Source organism: Nicotiana tabacum, chromosome 1 (genome assembly GCF_000715075.1).
Source record: "Nicotiana tabacum cultivar K326 chromosome 1, ASM71507v2, whole genome shotgun sequence".
In the NCBI taxonomy this organism is placed as follows: Eukaryota; Viridiplantae; Streptophyta; class Magnoliopsida; order Solanales; family Solanaceae; genus Nicotiana; species Nicotiana tabacum.
The window spans coordinates 77,017,757-77,038,160 of record NC_134080.1 but is presented as its reverse complement, the minus strand read 5'-3'; positions in this window follow the sequence as shown (position 1 = coordinate 77,038,160).

Genomic DNA, 20,404 nt, shown 5'->3' with positions numbered 1-20,404 from the left:
AATAATTTAACGTAACCAATGACTTAGTCCTACTACTTACTTGATCCTTAAACCACTCATTAAATGTATCGAAATGCACACGAACAAGTTGATGTTGAGTCAAACAACGCTTACGATGTGATCTCTTGATTTCAGTAATATGTTCCCTATTCATGTAGCTCACATATATTAATTTTGTTATCAATTAAGTAATATATAAATATTAAATAATAGATATAACACTTACTTTTTATAATTCTCAACCACTTCAAACTCGCAATTGAAAAGCACATGTCGATGTGCTTGCAACCTTGTTTTCTCCTCCATCTCAAATATATCTACTCCACCGTACAACTCCCCAACAGTTGGAAAAAGGCATTCTTCTTTACTAGTCTCATGCTTAATCTCATCACCACATTTTCTTGAACAATAAGACCTTGAATCTCCACCCTCCAAGTAACGTAAGCAAAATGCCATACACTCATTTGCTATGTATGCTTCTGCTATCGAACCTTCTGGACATGCTCGATTATGAACATATGATTTTAAAGCAGCCAAATACCTATGGAATAAAATAATGGTATTAGTTTGATATTATAATATTTAACAACTAAAGATATGTAATAAAGTTTCAGTGATATTCTTCATATCTCTCAATTGGGTACATCCAGCTATAATGTACTGGCCCCGCATGTTTAGCCTCAGTTACCAAGTGAATTACCAAATGTATCATAACTGTAAAGAATCATGGGAGGAAAAGTTTCTCCATAGTAGACAATGTTTCTAGAATTTTTTCTTCAAGTAACTTTAACTCTTCTACTTTTAGTTCTTTACTACACAGAATACGAAAGAATGTGCATAGTTTAATTAAAACGAAACTAACTTTTTTATCTATTGATCTTCTCAAGGCAAGGGGAAGAAGTTCTTGCATTATAACATGACAATCATGAGTTTTTAACCCAGATATATTTTGTTTGTGGATGCAAGGTGAGATATTAGACGCATAGCCATCTGGAAATTTGGCATTTTTTAGTACTTCATAAAACAACTCCTTTTCCTTTTGAGACATTGTGAAAAAAGTAGGAGGAAGATATGCTTTCCCACTAGCTCGATATTGAGGCCATAAACTTGGTCTTATTTTCATCTCCTTCAAGTCCAATCAAGCTTCTAAGTTATATTTAGACTTTTTACCAAGATCCAATAATGTATAAATTAAGTTATCACACACATTCTTTTCTATGTGCATCACATCAAGATTATAGCGCACCAAGTTAGACTTCCAATAAGGAAGATCAAAAAAATACTCCTCTTTTTCCATGTATTTTTCATCACTCTACTTACCCCTTCACTCAATTGGACGAGAGTAAATTTTATTTCTTTAACTTGATTCAACACTACTGACTCAGATATTGGACAAGGTGCAAGTCTTGTTTCTTTAGTACCATCAAACGATTTTGCATCATTCTGATATTTGTGTCCTGACTTCAAGAAGCGCCGATGCCCCATGTAACAAAACTTTCTGCCATGTGTGAGCCTTCTAGATTGAGTGTTTATGTTACAAGTAGGGCATGCAGACCGACCATAAGTGCACCATCTAGAGAGAGTACCATATGCTGAAAAATCATTTATAGTCCACATGAGACCTGCTCACATTTGAAATATCTCCTTAGCAGAGGCATCATATGTGTCTATACCAACATCCCATAATTCATTTAATTCTTCTATTAAAGGTTGCAAAAAGAAATCAATATTATTGCCAGGAGCTTTTGGTCCAGGAATAAGTAAGCACAAAATGAAGAATTCTTGTTTCATGCACGTCAATGATGGAAGATTATATGGCATTAAAATCACTGGCCATGTACTGTGTACAGTTCGCATTGTGCCAAATGGATTAAACCCATCAGAAGCTAATCCCAGGCGCACATTGCGAGGATCTCCAACAAATTCGGGATATTTACTATCAAAATTTGTCCAAGCTTCAAAATCTGCAGGATGCCGTAGAACTCCATCTTTGTTGCGCTCTTCATGATGTCATTTTGCTTTAGAAGTTTCTGAAGACATAAAAAATCTCTGCAGCCTTGGTTTTAAAGGAAAATACCTTAGGACCTTGGTTGGAATTTTTCTAGCATCATTTTTCCATCTAGAAGCCCTATAAACTTTGCATTTATTAACATTCTTATTAGCAAACTCTTTCCTAAAAAGTATGCAATCGTTATGTGACAACCCAGCTAGTCGTCTCATTAGTTACCGCTCTGTTTTCCCTATTTTTGCTTCTTTATGCTTTGTTATTTGTATTTTGTGATATCGGGTTGGTTGGATCGAATCCGAATGATTTTGGTAAAGTTTGAGACACTTAGACTTTTTGGAGTGAGTTTAGGTTGGAAAAGTCAACCAGACACTGACTTGTGTTTTAGATGGCTCTGATGTGAGTTCTGATGGTTCGGTTAGCTTTGGGAGGTGATTTGGGACTTAGGAGCATGATCAGAATGGGTTTTGGAGTAGATTTAGGCTCGAATTGGCGAAGTTGGTATTTTGTAAATTTCCGATTGATAGGTGAGATTTTGATATAGGGCTCGGAATGAAATTCTGAGAGTTGCAGTAATTCCGTTATGTCATTTGGGATGTGTGTGCAAAATTTCAGGTCATTTAGACGTGGTTTGATTGGGTTTTTGATCAAAATCATAATTAAGAAGATTTTGGAATTCTTAGGCTTGAATCCGATGCGAATTTTGTGTTTTGATGTTGTTTTGACCATTCTGAAGGTTGGAACAAGTTTGAATGAGGTTATGGGATATGTTGGTATATTTGGTTGAGGTCCCGGGGGCCTCGGGTGAGTTTCGGGTGGTCAATCGGACCATTTCATGCTTTGGAAAGTTGCAGATTTTGGAGCTTCAACTGTTGCATAGTTTTCCTCTTTGCGTTCGCGTAGGGGGTCTCGCGATCGCGTAGAGCTTTTGAGGGGACAACCCAGTTTGTTCTATGCATTCGTAAAGGTAGAGTTGCGATCGCATAAGGTGGCGAGTTTGTTGATCGCGAATGCGTGGATAAGGTCGCGTTCGCGTAGTGTTAAGTGGACCAGGGGTTTTGACTTGGAGTTTGTTCTTTACGAACGCGGTCCCCTGTCCGCGATCGCGTAGAGTAGGATGCTTGAGCATCGCGTTCGCGTGGGACTTTACGTGTTCATATAGGGTTAATTGTGGGTTCTGAGAATTTGTGCTTCGCGATCGCGAAGGATGTCCCGCTATCGCGATGGAGGATTTCAGGCCTGGGCAGAAGGTTTAAATAGGCGTCTTGTCCACAATTTTGAGGTTTATTTCTTCCATTGTTGGTCGTTTTTGGAGCTTTTTGAAGAGGATTGAAGAGGGATTCAAGGGGAATCACTTGAAGGTAAGATTCTTAGACTTAAAACTCGATTCTAGTGTGAAATATACCTAATAAATCATGGAATCTAAGCCTAAAAATTGAAGAACTAGGGCTTGAAATTGGAGACCTAGAAATTGGGATTTGAGGGGTCATTTGTGGATGGATTTTGATACTTTTGGTATGTATGAACTCGTGGGGAGATGAGGAGCCCATTAATGTAAAAATTTTCAAATTCCAAGACGTGGGCTTGGGGGTCGGCTTTTGCTAATTTTAGGATTTGTGTGGTATATTGATTATTTTTGCTTGGGCTTCGTTCCCTTAGCATATTTTGATGTCGTGATTCTAATTTTAGGAAGATTCGACGCAAGTGAAGGCCGATTCGAGAGGCAAAGGTGCCGCAGGCTAGAGATTTGACCGGATTGAGGTGAGTAATGATTATAAATGATGTTTTGAGTGTATGAAACCCCAAATTTGCGCATTGTTGTGCTATATTGAGGTGGCGCACACACTTGATGATGAGCGTGGGGTCGTGCACTGTTGGGGATTGTGACTTAGTCCATCCCGGATGACTATTTTGCCGCGTATTTAACTGAAATTTATTTGCTATCATCATTATTTGGGTTGAATGGCAACTATTTGAACCCTTCGGAGATTTTTATTGATATTTCCTCACCGTTTTGACTTTATACTTGAACTCAGTCATGATATATTTCACTATTTTCATACTCAACCATGTCTACTATGTTTTAATACTTAAATGAACTTTTAAATGATAATTGGGATGAGAAATCCTGTTTTACTACTGCCGATGGTTTGTGAGGATTTTGACTGAGTAAGACCGAGGGCCTATGTTGTGAGGAAACACTGAGCTTGATTTTAGGTCGAGGGACTGAGATATGTACGCCATGAGATGGTTTGATTAATATGAGGCTGAGAGCCTAGTGATGATGCCACAAGATTGGTTGATATTGCGCTTGGGCCGTAAGGGCCCCTCCAGAATTCTGCACACCCCCAGTGAGCGCGGGTACCCATTGTGATGTGATATATTTCTCAAGGGGCTGGTATTGTTCTGAGATATTGCCCGAGGGGCGGATTTGTTGATACTGTGCCCGAGGGGCGAACCTTTATGTGTTTATTTTCCTTAATTGCCTGTCATTTACCTACTTAAATTGTTGAAAAGGGTTTTCGTGAAGTTTAATTCGAGTTAAATGACTTTCACATATCTTTCACTGGTTCTACTGCTTCATTATAGTCTGCAAATGTGCTTTACGTGATTTCCTGCTTTCAGTCCTTATTTATGATTATTACTCACTGAGTTGGAGTACTCACTTTACTCCATGCACCTCGTGTGCAGATTCAGGCGCATCTGGTCCCGCTCCCGAGTGTTGATCTTTCCAGCTCAGGCGGATCCGAGGAGTCTCTAGGTAGCTGTCGGTGTTCGCAGCCCAGAGCTTCTTCCCTATCTTATTCTCCATGTTCTTAGTTACTGTATTAAACTCTATAGATTTCTCTGATTATTCCGGATTGTTTAGATGCTCATGACTAGTGACACCCCTGTATCGGGCAGTGTTGGATTGTATTCCGCAAATTATGCTATTATTTGCTTAAACTTTGGATTATTTTATCATGCTTAGACTGTTTCTTACTATTTAACTATTAAATACCGAAATGGGAAGTGCCGGCTGGCCTTGCCTTCACGAGAGGCGCCATTATGACCAGGTTCGAGTTTAGGTTCGTGACAAGTTGGTATCAGAACCTATGTTACATAGGTCTCACGAGTCATGGGTAGGTTTAGTAGAGTCTCGTGGATCGGTACGGAGACATCTGTATTTATTCTCGAGAGGCTGCAGAACCTTTAGGAAAAACTTCATATTCTTGAAATTCTTGTCATGCGAATTTGTTGATCTGAGTACTAAACTTCTGTTATTCTATTCTCTCACAGATGGTAAGGATACGCGCTACCGGTCAGGATGGACGACCACTAGTACCACCAGCTGTGGCCAGTAGAGGCTGAGGATGCAGTCTTGGTCGCGGTTGCGGCAGAGGAGTGGCCCGCACAGCAGCTAGGAAAACACATACAGATCCACTAGCCGCCCCAGTTCAGGATCATGTCCTAGCTATGGACACTTCAGCAGCACCAGCTCAGGCAACAGTGTCACACCTCCTTTTTTACTACTCCCGGAAGGGTGTATAAGGGATATTTTTTCCAATTTAAGTGAAAATCGAAATAGGATTAATCATTAGATTCAGAGTCACCACTTGGGATAGTTAATTGTGTCCCAAGTCACCGGTTAAAATCCCGAATCGAGGAAGTTGACTCTATTTACGGTTTGCGACATAGAAATCCGAGTAAGGAATTCTGTTAACCCGAGAGAAGGTGTTAGGCATTCCCGCGATCCGTGGTTTTAGCACGGTCGCTTTGATCATACTTGGATTAATCAAATTGCCTAATTACTTATTTTAAAACCTATGTGCATTTGCCTCTTTTAATAAAAAGTTATGTTGAAACAGGTCACGCACACGTGTACCCATTTGTTTGGTGCGTCAAAAATCATGTCACGTGAACGTGTCCACAATTAATAACGCTTTATTATTATTAAGAATGTTTAGTCGAAGTTGCACGAATGCATACCTCGATTTTATTTTTAGAAATCGTAATCATGTCACGCGAATGTGTCCACAACCACGATAGTCTATTAAACGTGCCTAAAGCAAACTACGAACATTTATCATTTTTATATTTAGATTATGAAATTAATACGAGGGCCATGGGTGATTTAATTAAATGGCACACCTCAATCTATTGGTAAAGGACAATACTTAATTAAAAAGGGTCCAAGATGTTTGGGTTTACTCTAGATTAAGGTTCAAATTACCCTTACTAGTTATAAGCCCATGTTGGATAAAACCATGTATTTTAATCACTTGAAAGGGTTTGGGCCAGCGATAGGCCCAATATCATTTAAAGATTTTCGGAAAAAAGGAGCACAAGAAAAGGCTGGGCGTGATGCCAAACCCAACGTTGAGACGAGGATGGCCATACAGTACTTAAAGAAACCTCTTTTACTATATCAATTACAAAACTGATGAATTAAAATATGATGGATATAATAGGGCCCAAGGTTGGACCCAAGGAGTGACAAGGGGCAGAAACAAGCATGGAAACCCATTTCTCAGCAAGCTGCCCCGTATGGGCCCAGGCTAGGCCCAATCCCCTTAAGAATTTACAGAAAACATAATCCAAGAAACAAGATATGAACACCAGATTATGAATCTTAATTTACGCCTGCTGCAGATAATGGTAAGATGAACATGGATCCAAAACTACTCATTTAGAACATACTAATTCTCACATCAACAAAGTACTCTAACACTGCTAAAATTAAATGACTAAACAATGTAGTTTCAACAACCAACATTAACATGATATTCAAATTAACAATCTTAAATGTAAAAGAAACCACGAAACACACCTGCTGATCCGAAAATCTGGACATTAACATCTAGATCCTAATATATGGAATTCTTCCTAAATCATTGTCCATTCAGCAGATTACATGGTAACCATAATAAACTGAAAGAAAATAAACCAAGAATAGACATAGAAATTCAAGAAACACACATGTAGGAGGAACTGAAAGTCCCTGATTCATTCATTGAAGTTCTCACTACAATTACATATATCAAAGTACTTCTATACTTCAGCAGTCATCACAGTCCTAGAGAATACCAGGAAAACAAGAGCAAGATGATGAGAAAACAAGGAAATTATATGAAGCAAGCAAACAAAGAAGCAGCAAATGATCAGCTAGCAAATAGCTTCAGCTCAAACCCATATTGGAATCAAAAATCCAGAAAAAGAACTTCAGAGTGTGTTTGTTTCTTTCAGGAAGGAAAATCAGAAGTGAAAAACCATTCAACTCTCTCACACAATGCAGAAATTTTTGTATATTTTCTATGGGTTCCAATGTCTGCCTGAAAATAGAGGAAAAGAGTCCTTAAATAGGCACTTCTAAGGCAGCCCTAGCCTAGTTTGCTAATTCCCTTTCTACCCCTTATTTTCTTAGTCATTTTACCCCTTAACCCCTTCAAAATATCTGAAACCTCCTTATCTTTTAACAAACCAGCCTAGACTTATCCTCCAGAAGCTTCTCATAACAGAAAAATATTCCCTAAGCTTCAAATACCCAAAACAGCCCTTGACACCCCTGTATTTACACCCAAAATGAATCAACTCATGGGTCAGATTTGACCCAAGACCCAACCCAAATGAACAGTCCTCTTTAACCGGGTCAAAGATGACCACACAGTTAATACAGAAATCCCATCAGCCAAAATGATCAAACAAAATCAAATTCTGACCCAGACCAACCCATGATCTAATCGAAAGAAAAGAAGAAGATGAAAAGAACATGGCCAAATATAAAAAATAAGCAATTTGATCCAAGAGTACTTAATCAATTTTGAATGGTAACTTGAAACTTATGGACTAAACTAGGTGAAACTGACAAAATAAATATAGAACAAACAGACAACACAAAGAATAAAAAAAACAAAAATTAACTCTAATGCAATTATCCAAAACAAGACTATTAATATGTATTTTTTTAAAAACAAAATTCGTTCAACCAAAAATCCAATTGATACGGGAAGAAAAGAAATGGACATGCAATAAAAAGGGAAAGGTATGTACTGTATTTTCGGAAACAATTGAGCGACTTGACGAGCGACATCATTTGACGTAGTTTATCGGTCTTTGGTTGTGCGTGAAACCTGGTGAAATTTGAAATGGGACAGAATTGGTGCTAATCAATTGTTCTTGATAAGAACAATCAATTGGCACAAATTCTGACTCGAAATCATCCTCAAATCCTCTTGAAACTCAAAAGGGGGAGCAGATTAGGGTTTTCAATTTCTTCGGGCATTAGATTTGAGATTTGGACAAACGGGTGGGGATTTTGGAGAAACTTGTGATGGGTCATGAAAGAGGGGTGTGTGGTGATTATTTGGTGACTGTTTGGAGGTGGTTTGGGGTGTCGCCGCTGGTGGAGACGATGGGAATTTTGGGTCGGCGGATCTCTAGGGTTTGGGGTGTGGGAGACAGACTGGGTTCGAAATGGGGGGAGGGGAGCTTAGGTTAGGACACTTATATATTAAACCAACGATTAGTTCTGAGCCGTTGGATTATCAAAATCCAACGGCTGTGATGGGCCATCGCAAAACAGCGTCGTTTGGTTTGAGAGTGGGGCTGGGTTTGGAATTTATTTAGGTAGGGAATTTGGCTCAATTAAAACAGCCCTTTTCTTTCCTAATTCTCTTTTTCCTCTTTTTTTTTCAATTGTTTTTCTTTTCCTTTTTAATTAATTAAAAATCTAGATTAAACTCTTAAATTAAATTGAATTGCGAAATTAAGCTAATTATCTACTACAATATTTACAAAAACTAATTACTCCTAAATTAAAAGAGGAAATTACTAATCTAAAAATTTAAAAACTAAAAATGCAAAAGTAAGCCAAATGTGATTTTTATTTTTAAATAAAACAACTAATTTACTAATTAATTCTAAAAAAATATGAAAAACAAAACCTCAATGCAATGTATGGTATTTTTGACATTTTCATGATTTTTTAACAAAAAATAAACATATACAGAAATGCAAACAATTAGCATAAATTCCCAAAAAATCCTATAAAATTGTAAAAATGGAAAAAATTATTTTTCTTGTGTTTTGTGGGAGTAATTCCTATAAGGCAAAAATCACGTGCTCACAACCAGTTGTGCCCTTTGTGATTCCAGGTCTTCAGGAGGCCTTGGCTCAGATTCTATCAGTTTGCACTGGCCTAGCTCAGGCGGTTTCAGCCACTACAGCCGCAGCTACTTCTCAGGCCGGAAGAGGCAATCAAACTTCTGCCGCTCGCACACCTGAGCAGGTCGTGCAGGGACTTCAAACGAGGGGGTAGATACAGCCCGGCCGGTTGCAGTTGCTCAGGAATATGTAGTTCCTGCCATGCCAGAGGATGAGTAGCGTAGATTGGAGAGGTTTGGTAGGCTTCAGCCTCCGACCTTCAGTGGTGCAGAGGGAGACGATGCCCAGGGCTTCTTGGATAAGTGTCAGAGGATGATTCGTACAGTGGGTATTCTGGAGACCAACGGGGTCACTTTCACTACTTATCAGTTTTCTGGAGCTGCCTTCACTTGGTGGGAGGATTTTAAGAGGCGTAAGCCTGTTGGTGCAACACCCCTTACCTGGCAGCAATTCTCCGTTCTCTTTCAAGAAAAATATGTGCCACAATCCTGTAGAGAGGATCTGTGTAAGGGAGTTTGAGCGGTTGCGTCAGGGAGAGATGACTGTGATGCAGTATGAGATAAGGTTCTCCGAGTTAGCTCGTCATGCTATTTGGTTGGTTCCGACATACAGAGAGAGGATTAAGAGGTTTGTTGATGGCCTCACTTATCAGCTTCGTATTCTCATGACCAGGAAGAGGGTGATTGGTGCTACCTTTGAGGAGGTTGTAGACATTGCTCGGGAGATTGAGTCTGTTCATCGCCTGGAGCGCGAGGAGAGGGAGGCCAAGAGGCCTCGAGGATCTGGTATCTATAGTGGTGCTCCTTCGAGAGGTCAGTTTCAGCATGACAGAGGTCGTCTATTCAGTCATGCTCATCCATTTCGCCTAGGTTATCGTGGGGCGCCATCGGGTCATGAATCTCACAGTTCTCATCAGGGCCAGTCATCACTTAGTGCCCTTCCAGCTCAAAGTTGGTTCCGTGCTCCATCAGTTCAGGGCTCTTCTATGCCAGGTGCATCTGTTAATCACTCTGGTGCGAGGGGTTCCCTTAAGTCCCCTTCTCCAACACCTGGTAGTTGTTATGAGTGTGGTGAGCTGGGTCATATATGGAGGCAATGCCCAGGTCGTCTTGTGAGTTAATCTCAACAGAAGGGTCAGTCATCGGCTTCAGCGCCAGTTACTTCATCACCAATAACTCAACCAGCTAGGGGTGGAGGTCAGTCAGCTAGGGGTCACCCTAGAGGGGAAGGTCGATCATATAGCGGTCAGGCCCGTTTCTATGCACTTCCAGGCAGACCCGATGCTATTTCTTCAGATGCTGTTATTACAGGTATTGTTTCATTTGCCACGTAGATGCCTCTGTATTATTTGATCCCGGTTCCACCCTTTCTTATGTGTCATCATACTTTGCTCGTTATTTGGTATGCCATGTGAGTTTCTTGCTTCACTATCTACCCCGGTGGGCGATACTGTTGTTGTAGACCGTGTGTACCGGTCGTGTGTGGTGACTATTGGGGGTCTGGAGATCCATGTGGATCTTTTATTATTGTGTATAGTGGATTTCAATGTCATTTTGGGCATGAATTGGCTATCTCCGTGTCGTGCTATTCTGGACTGTCATGCTAAGACAGTCATATTGGCTATACCGGGTGTGCCACGGATTGAGTGGCGAGGTGTGACTGATTATGTTCCTAGTAGAGTGATCTCATTCTTGAAAGCCCAGCGTATGGTTGGGAAGGGTTGTCTTTCGTATCTAGCCTTTGTGAGGGATGTCGGTGCTGAGACTCTCAGTATTGATTCTGTTCCAATTGTGAGGGATTTTCCCGGTGTGTTTACTGCAGACCTGTCGGGCATGCCACCGGATAGGGATATTGATTTTGGTATTGACCTGGTGTCGGGCGCTCAGCCTATTTCTATTCCGTCGTATCGCATGAACCAGCGGAGTTGAAGGAATTAAAGGAGTAGCTTCAGGTACTCATTGATAAAGGGTTCATTCGGCCTAGTGTGTCACTTTGGGGTTCGCCGGTTCTATTTGTGAAGAAGAAGGATGGCACTATGAGGATGTGCATTGATTATAGGCAATTGAACAAAGTAACAGTTAAGAACAATTATCCTTTGCCTCGCATTGATGATTTATTCGACCAGCTTTAGGGAGCGAGAGTGTTCTCCAAGATTGATCTCCGTTCAGGTTATCACCAGTTGAAGATCAGGGACTCGGATATTCTTAAGACAACTTTCAGGACCCGATATGGTCATTATGAGTTCTTGGTGATGTCTTTTGGGCTGAGCAATGCCCCAACAATGTTCATGCATCTGATGAATAGCGTGTTCCGGCCTTATCTCGACTCATTTGTCATAGTTTTCATTGATGATATTCTGGTGTACTCGCGTAGCCAGGAGGAGCACGTAGAGCATTTGAGAGTTGTGCTACACAGATTGAAAAAGGAGAAGCTTTATGCAAAATTCTCCAAGTGTGAGTTTTGGCTAAGTTCAATGGCTTTCTTAGGGCACGTGGTGTCCAGCGAGGGTATTCAGGTTGATCCGAAGAATATAGAGGCGGTTCAGAATTGGACCAGACCATCCTCAGCCATAAAGATTCGTAGCTTTCTTGGTTTGGCGGGTTATTATCGCCGGTTTGTTCGGGTATTTTCATCCATTGCATCGCCATTGACCAAGTTGACTTAGAAGGGTGCTACATTTGTATGGTCAGATGAGTGTGAGGAGAGCTTTCAGAAGCTCAAAACAGCTTTGACCACAGCTCTAGTGTTAGTTTTTCCATCAGCTTCAGGTGCATATACCATGTATTGTGATGCTTCAAGAGTTGGTATTGGTTGTGTTTTGATGCAAGCGGGTAGAGTTATTGCTTATGCTTCTCGTTAGTTGAATCCCCATGAGAAGAACTACCTCGTTCAAGATTTAGAGTTGCCTGCCATAGTTCACGTATTGAAGATTTGGAGGCATTACTTGTATGGTGTCTTGTGAGGTGTTTACTGATCATCGTAGCCTCCAACACTTGTTCAAGCAGAAGGATCTTAATTTGAGGCAGCAGAGGTGGTTAGAGTTGCTTAAGGATTATGATATCACTATATTATATCATCCGAGAAAGGCCAATATAGTGGCCGATGCTTTGAGCCGAAAGGCAGTAAGTATGGAGAGTTTGGCATATATCCCAGTTGGGGAGAGACCTTTTGCGGTTGATGTTCAGGCCTTGACCAATCGGTTCGTGAGGTTAGATATTTCGGAGCCCAGTCGGGTATTGGCTTGTGTGGTTTCTCGATCTTCCTTATATGATCGCATCAGAGAGCGCTAGTATGATGATTCGCATTTGCTTGTCCTTAAGGACAGAGTTTAGCACGATGATGCCAGAGATGTTACCATTGGTGATGATGGGGTGTTGAGGATGCATGGCCGGATTTGTGTGCCCAATGTGGATGTGCTTTAGGAGTTGATTCTGGAGGAGGCCCATGCTGTTATCAGGATTTGAGGTAGCACTATTGGTGGAGGAGAATGAAGAAAGGCATTGTGGGATTTGTAGCTCAGTGTCTCAATTATCAGCAGGTGAAATATGAGCATCAGAGACTGGGTGGCTTGCTTCAGCGGATGGATATTCCAGAGTGGAAGTGGGAGAGGATCACTATGGACTTTGTAGTTGGACTTCCACAGACTTTGAAAAAGTTCGATGCTATTTAGGTGATTGTGGATCGGCTGACCAAGTCCGCACACTTCATTCATGTGTGTACTACCTATTCTTCAGAGCGGTTGGTAGAGATCTATATCCGGGAGATTGTTCGTTTGCATGGTGTCCCAGTTTCCATCATTTCAGATAGGGGCACTCAGTTTACTTCGTAGTTTTGGAGGTCTGTGCAGCAAGAGTTGGGTACTCAAGTTGAGTTGAGCACAACTTTTCACCCTCAGACGGACGGGCAGTCTGAGCGCACTATTTAGATATTGGAGGACATGTTACGTGCTTGTGTCATTGATTTTAGAGGGTTATGGGATTAGTTTCTACCACTTGCAGAGTTTGCTTATAACAATAACTACCAGTCGAGTATTCAAATGGATCCATATGAGGCTTTGTATGGGAGGCGGTGTAGATTTCCAGTTGGTTGGTTTGATCCCGGTGAGGCTAGGCTATTAGGGACAGACTTGGTGCAGGATGCTTTAGAAAAGGTGAAGGTGATACAGGAGAGGCTTCGTACAGCGCAGTCGAGGCTAAAGAGTTATGCTGACAGGAAGGTTCGGGATGTGTCCTACATGGTTGGTGAGAAGGTTCTGTTGAAGGTTTCTCCCATGAAGGGTGTTATGAGATTTGGGAAGAAGGGAAAATTAAGTCCTCGGTTCATTGGGCCTTTTGAGGTGCTTCTGAGGATTGGGTGGTGGCTTATGAGCTTGATTTGCCACCTAGCTTGTCGAGTGTGCACCCGGTATTTCATATTTCTATGCTCCGGAAGTATATTGGGGATTTGTCTCATGTTCATGATTTCAGCACGGTTCAGTTGGATGATGATTTGACTTATGATATGGAGCCAATAGCTATTTTGGGTCGTCAAGTTCGGAAGTTGAGGTCAAAGGATATAGCTTCAGTGAAAGTGCAGTGGAGAGGTCGGCCCATGGAGGAGGCTACCTAGGAGACCGAGCGGGAGATGGGGAGCAGATATCCTCACCTATTTGAGGTTTTAGGTATGTTTCTTGACTCGTTCGAGGACGAATATTTGTTTAAGTTGGGGAGGATGTGACGACCCGACCAGTCATCTTATGAGTTACCGCTGTGTTTCCCCCATTTCTGCTTCTTTATGCTTTGTTATCCATTTTTTGTGGTATCGGGTTGGTCGAATCGAATCCGGAATGATTTTGGTAAGTTTTGAGACACTTAGGCTCTTTGGAGTGAGTTTAGGTTGGAAAAGTCAACTGGATGTTGACTTATGTGCTAGAGGACTTGGATGTGAGTTCTGATGGTTCGGTTAGCTTTGGGAGGTGATTTGGGACTTAGGAGCGTGATCAAAATGGGTTTTGGAGGTTTGGAGTAGATTTAGGCTCAAATTGGTGAAGTTGGTATTTTGGCGATTTTCGGTTGATAGGTGAGCTTTTGATATAGGGGTCAGAATGGAATTCTGAGAGTTGTAGTAGTTCCGTTGTGTCATTTGGGATGTGTGTGCAAAATTTCAGGTCATTCGGACGTGGTTTGGTTTGTTTTTGTATCAAAAGCGTAATTAAGAAGATTTTGGAATTTTTAGGCTTGAATCCGATGCGAATTTGGTGTTTTGATGTTGTTTTGAGCGTTTTGAAGGTTGGAACAAGTTTGAATGATGTTACAAGATATGTTGGTATGTTTGGTTGAGGTCCCGGGGGCCTCGAGTGAGTTTCGGGTGGTCAACCAGACTATTTCATGCTTTGGTGAGTTGCAGATTTTGGAGCTTCAGCTGTTGCAGAGTTTTCCTCTTCGCGATCGTGTAGGGGGTCTTGCGATCGCGTAGAGCTTTTGAGGGGGCAGCCCAGTTTGTTCTACGCGTTCGCGAAGGTAGAGTTGCGATCGCATAAGGTGGCGAGCTGTTGATCGCGAACGAGTGGATAAGGTCGCGTTCGCGTAGAGTTAAGTGGACCAGGGGTTTTGACTTGGAGTTTGTTCTTTGTCAATGCGGTCCCCTGTCTGCGATCGCGTAGAATATATGCTTGAGCATCGCGTTCGCGTGGGACTTTACGCGTTCACATAGGGTTAATTGTGGGTTCTGAGAATTTGTGCTTCGCGATCATGAAGGATGTCCTGCGATTGCGTGAAGGATTTTAGGCCTGGGCAAAAGGTTTAAATAGTCGTCGTGTCCGCGATTTTGATGTTTATTTCTTCCATTGTTGGTCGTTTTTAGAGCTTTTTGAAGAGGATTGAAGAGGGATTCAAGGGGAATCACTTGGAAGTAAGATTCTTGGACTTAAAACTCGATTCTAGTGTGAAATCTACCTAATAAATCATGGAATCTAAGCCTAAATTGAAAAACTAGGGCTTGAAATTGGAGACCTAGAAATTGGGATTTGAGGGGTCATTTGTGGATGGATTTTGATGCTTTTGGTATGTATGAACTCGTGGGGAGATGAGGAACCCATTGATGTAAAAAATTTCAAATTCCAAGACATGGGCCCAGGGGTCGGGTTTTACTAATTTCGGGATTTGTGCCGTATATTGATTATTTTCGCTTGGGCTTCGTTCCCTTAGCATATTTTGACACCGTTATTCTGATTTTGGATAGATTCGACGTGACTGGAGGACTATTCGAGAGGCAAAGGCATCGCGGGCTAGAGATTTGATCGGATTGAGGTGAGTAATGATTGTAAATGATGTTCCGAGGGTATGAAACCCCGGATTTTCGCATCGTTGTGTTATATTGAGGTGGCGCACACGCTTGCTAACGAGCGTGGGTCGTGCATTGTTGGGGATTGTGACTTAGTCCGTCTCGAATGACTATTTTACCGCGTATTTGATTGAAATCTATTTGCTATCATCATTATTTGGGCTGAATGCCATATTTGGGCTTCATGCCAAATTATTGATATTTCCTCACCGTTTTGACTTTATACTTGAACTCAGTAATGATGTATTTCACTGTTTTTATACTCAGCCATGTCTACTATGTTTTAACACTTAAATGAACTTTTAAATGATAATTGGGCTTAGAAATCATGTTTTACTACTGCCGAGTGGCTTGTGAGGATTTTGACTGAGTAAGGCCGATGGCCTATGTTGTGAGGAAACACTGAGCTTGATTTGAGGCTTAGGGCATGAGATATGTATGCCATGAGGTGGCTTGATTGATATGAGGTCGAGAGCCTAGTGATGATTCCATGAGATGGCATGATAGTGTGCTTGGGCCGTAAGGGGTCCCTCCAGGAGTCTACACACCCCCAGTGAGTGTGGCTACCCATTCTGATGTGAGATATAGCCCGAGGGGCTGGTATTGTTCTGAGATATTGCTCGAAGGGCGGATTTATTGATACTGTGCTCGAGGGATGAACCTTTATGTGTTTATTTTCCTTAATTGCTTGTCATTTCCTACTTAAATTGTTGAAAAAGGTCTTAATGAAGTTTAATTCGAGTTAAATGACTTTCACATATCTTTCACTGGTTTTACTACTTCATTATAGTCTGCAAATGTGCTTTACGTGATTTCCTACTTTTAGTCCTTATTTATGATTATTACTCACTGAGTTGGAGTACTTACTTTACTCCGTGCACCCCGTGTGCAGATTAAGGTGCATCTGGTCCCGCTCTCGAGTGCTGATCTTTCCAGCTCAGGCGGATCCGAGGAGTCTCTAGGTAGCTGTCGGCGTTCATAGCCCGGAGCTTCTTCCCTATCTTATTCTCCATGTTCTTAGTTACTGTATTAAACTCTGTAGGTTTCTCTAAGTATTCCGGATTGTTTAGATGCTCATGACTAGTGACACCCCCGTATCGGTCTGTGTTGGGTTGTATTCCGCAAATTATGTTGTTATCTGCTTAAACTTTGGATTATTTTATCATGCTCAGACTGTTTCTTACTATTTAACTATTAAATACCGAAATGGGAAGTGTCGACTGGCCTTATCTTCACGAGAGGTGCCATCACGATCGGGTCTGGGTTTATGGTCGAGACACGTTAGGACAAGCATGAATTTTTTCATACTTTAAGCCCAAGCCTTCAACTATTTTTTTGGTCTCATAGAAAGAAAGAGGCAATTTTTTTCCTTCGGGAAGCGCATCTTTTAATAGTCCAAGCAAAGAATTAAAAGATTCATTTGACCATTTTAACGTGCATTTTATGCGATACATATGCAGCAAAAAGGACAGTTTGCTAAACTTCTTACATCCAGGATACAGTTCTTCATTTGCCTCCTTCATGAGCCGTTCAAACTTATCCACCTCTAGATGAGGTTGATTTCCAGATGGATGAGCAATATTCTCTTGTAAGTTTTGCTCCATGCCACCACTTTCACTAATGTCAGTATCTGTGAACTGTGTAAAGCCTCCAAATGCATCATGTATCATTCCTTGCATATCATCGCCCTTTAGAGTTGACTGACTGCAGTTATTTTCTCCAGCATTGTCTAATCCCTTTAGAGACTCCCCATGACAAAACCAAGTATCAATATGACGGTATAATACCATTAATCACAAGATGATCATAAGTTGTAGCCCGATTTACTTGATGGATAAGCACACACTCCGTACAAGGACATACAATTTTTTCTCCACGTTGTTATTTTAGAAAAGGCATGATTTAAAAAATCCTCTACTCCATCCAAATATTCTTTACTAACTCTATCACAATTCATCCATCCTTTATTTCTAGGATTGTCCATGACAATCAAGATATTCCTTTCTTTTCTATAATTACTACAAGAACTACAAATTTGTTAGTAAAAAGGAGAAATTAATCAAAAAGGTAGTTCAAAAGAAAATAATCATCCTATTAGTAGGTAATTCCATAGCTCAAAGATATCATTTTAATAATTGAAACTATCAAACATAAACCTATTAAAACTATCATTTTAACAATTAAATGATCTCTAATTTCTTCTATGATTTTCACATATTGGTTCAATTTTTTTTAGAATAGAATTATTAAACTTATAAATTACACTTCTTCTATGGTTTTCATATATTGGTTCGTAAATCTTTTAAGCATAGAATTATTGAACTTATATTTTATAGAAGAACCATATATCATATATTTTAAAATTTTCAAAACTTACTACTCATATTTGTTGAATTTCCAGATATATACTCCATTTGTATAAATTTGTTTTTAGCTATTTTGTTTATTGAGCGTCAGTTTAACTAGTTCTAAAACTAAATAGAATATAAGTTATTTTATATATTAAAAGTATACAATTATAAATTAAAAAAGATAATATAATTGTGGTGAAATCATCCATATAAAGTTTCAGTTAAAGACGACTAAAACCAAACATGACAAGAAAGAGACATAGTAAATAAACTTAAAAAAATCAACAGATTATGCAAAGCGTAAAAGGTTGTGGACTTTTTTAACAATAAAACGATGATTGCAGTGACATGTAGCTACTACTAGGGGCTAAATCGATATGGAATATTTTGCTATTTATAAACAGATCATAGTCACCATAGAACAAACATGTAAATGAGAAATAAATCTTGCCAAAGACAACTTGCCAATTTTCACCATAATTGTTCATAAACTTTTTAATAATGGAATTATTAAACTTATATATTATACAAATATTTTAAGGCTGGACATTCTGTGCGATGCAAACCAACTAATATGTAGACTTTGGCAAAAGAAAAAGGGCACAATGGAAATATTGTGGAGTAAATTCTCAATGCGATGCAATAGTATAATAGCCCAGGATGGATTTCATGAAAGGAAAGGATTCAATAGGAGGCTAAACGAACTTCTGGCCAAAAGTAGTGCATTTGTAAAGTACATGACTTTGGAGTTAACTGTTTTATCTTGTTGCACAGGTGATGTTATTGTGTCCATGAATTACAACTGGAAGGGTTATCGTAATGGAATCGATGACTCAATTGATGAAGTTAATAGGCATCAGCGTTACAAAACATGTTACTGCAAACTAATGGGAGGAAGCAGTTGGGGATACTATAAAAATTCATCAGACAAGTAAGGACAGTAGATGATAATGGACACACAGAATGGTCTATGCCCAAAAATTGTTGTATATTGTATGAAAATGCAGGTACTATACTGGATTTCAGATGTATAAATTACAGCAACATACACGAGAATCGAAAACAATCTCACTGTCTAGAGTAGGGGTCCTCATGCTATCACGCTAGGATGTAAGAAATGCACAACGACAATATCGAAGTGAACTATCAATCTAATAGCATCCACAAACGACTTAGCAAACAAATAAAAAACTACACTTTCACAAATTCACAGCCTATTTAAAAATCTACAGCCAAACATGAAGTCTTGAAATCAAAGTTTCCTAATATGTAAACAATCGAGCAGCATCAATCCACAATCCATTGCAAAATGATTGCAAAAACTGATTTAACAGAGGAAGAACATAATCGACGAGGACTTTCAATTTATCATAACCGAAGCAATTTAACAGAGGAAGAACAACCTATTTAAAAATCTACAGCCAAACATGAAGTCTTGAAATCAAAGGTTCGTAAGATATAAACAATCGAGCATCATCAATCCATTGTAAATCAATCCATTTAAACAATCTAGCAGCATCAATCAAAAATCTATTGCAAAACAATTGCAAAAAATCGATTTAACTAGGGAAGAACATAATCGACAAGGACTATCAATTTATCAGAATCGAACCAATTTAATAGAGAAAGAACAACCTATTTAAAAATCTATAGCCAAACATGAAGTCTTGAAATCAAATTTCCTAAGATGTAAACAATCGAGCAACATCAATCCACTTTAAATCAATCCATATAAACAATCGAGTAGCATCAATCCAAAATCTATTGCAAAACGACTGCAAAAAATCGATTTAATAGGGGAGAACATAATTGACGAGGACTATCAATTTATCAGAACCAAATCGACTTAATAGGGGAAGAACATAACCAATTTCCTAAGTTCTCAATTTATCAGAGAACTTACCTGGAAAAGAATCAATGAGAACTATCAGACTATGGCAAGCCGTTGACGCAACATCAATTAGGTTTCCTTGTGGCAGCGACGGGATCCCTTTCTATTCAAGCGAATATGTTTTCCTAAACTTTTCTAATTGGAGGGAACCGATAATCTCGTCCAAGCTTTTCCTAAACTTTTCTAATTGGAGGGAACTGATAAATCTCGCCCAAAAAAATTGGAGGCAAGATGTTTCTCTTTTTGTGTCGAGGGAAAAGTTAAAAAAATAAAAAAAATTAATTTAATTAGTAAGTTTTAGTGGCAATTGTTTTTTTATTGCGTAAAAGGATATCTTTTACTGGCTAATATTCATGTGCCGCTAATTTTTCAGCTTAAAAAATTTATTAGCAACAATTGTCTTATTGCCGCTAAATAATTACCGCCAAAAGTCTTTTTTGCAGTAGTTATTGTTCAACTACATTATTGTTGTAGTTAATTGATAGGATCCTCAATTAGCTGTGCCTATTTAGTATGTATTACTCATGAGATAGTAGATATTTAGATAATTATTGAACAACAACACTCCCAAAGTATATGAGGAATCAATAACCGAGGGTTAAAGGCGAGATTAGGGATAACAAAGCCTTGGGTGCGATCTAAAGTAAGCCATAATAAAAGTCAACTAGCGTAACTCAGGAGAGTGCGTCTAGT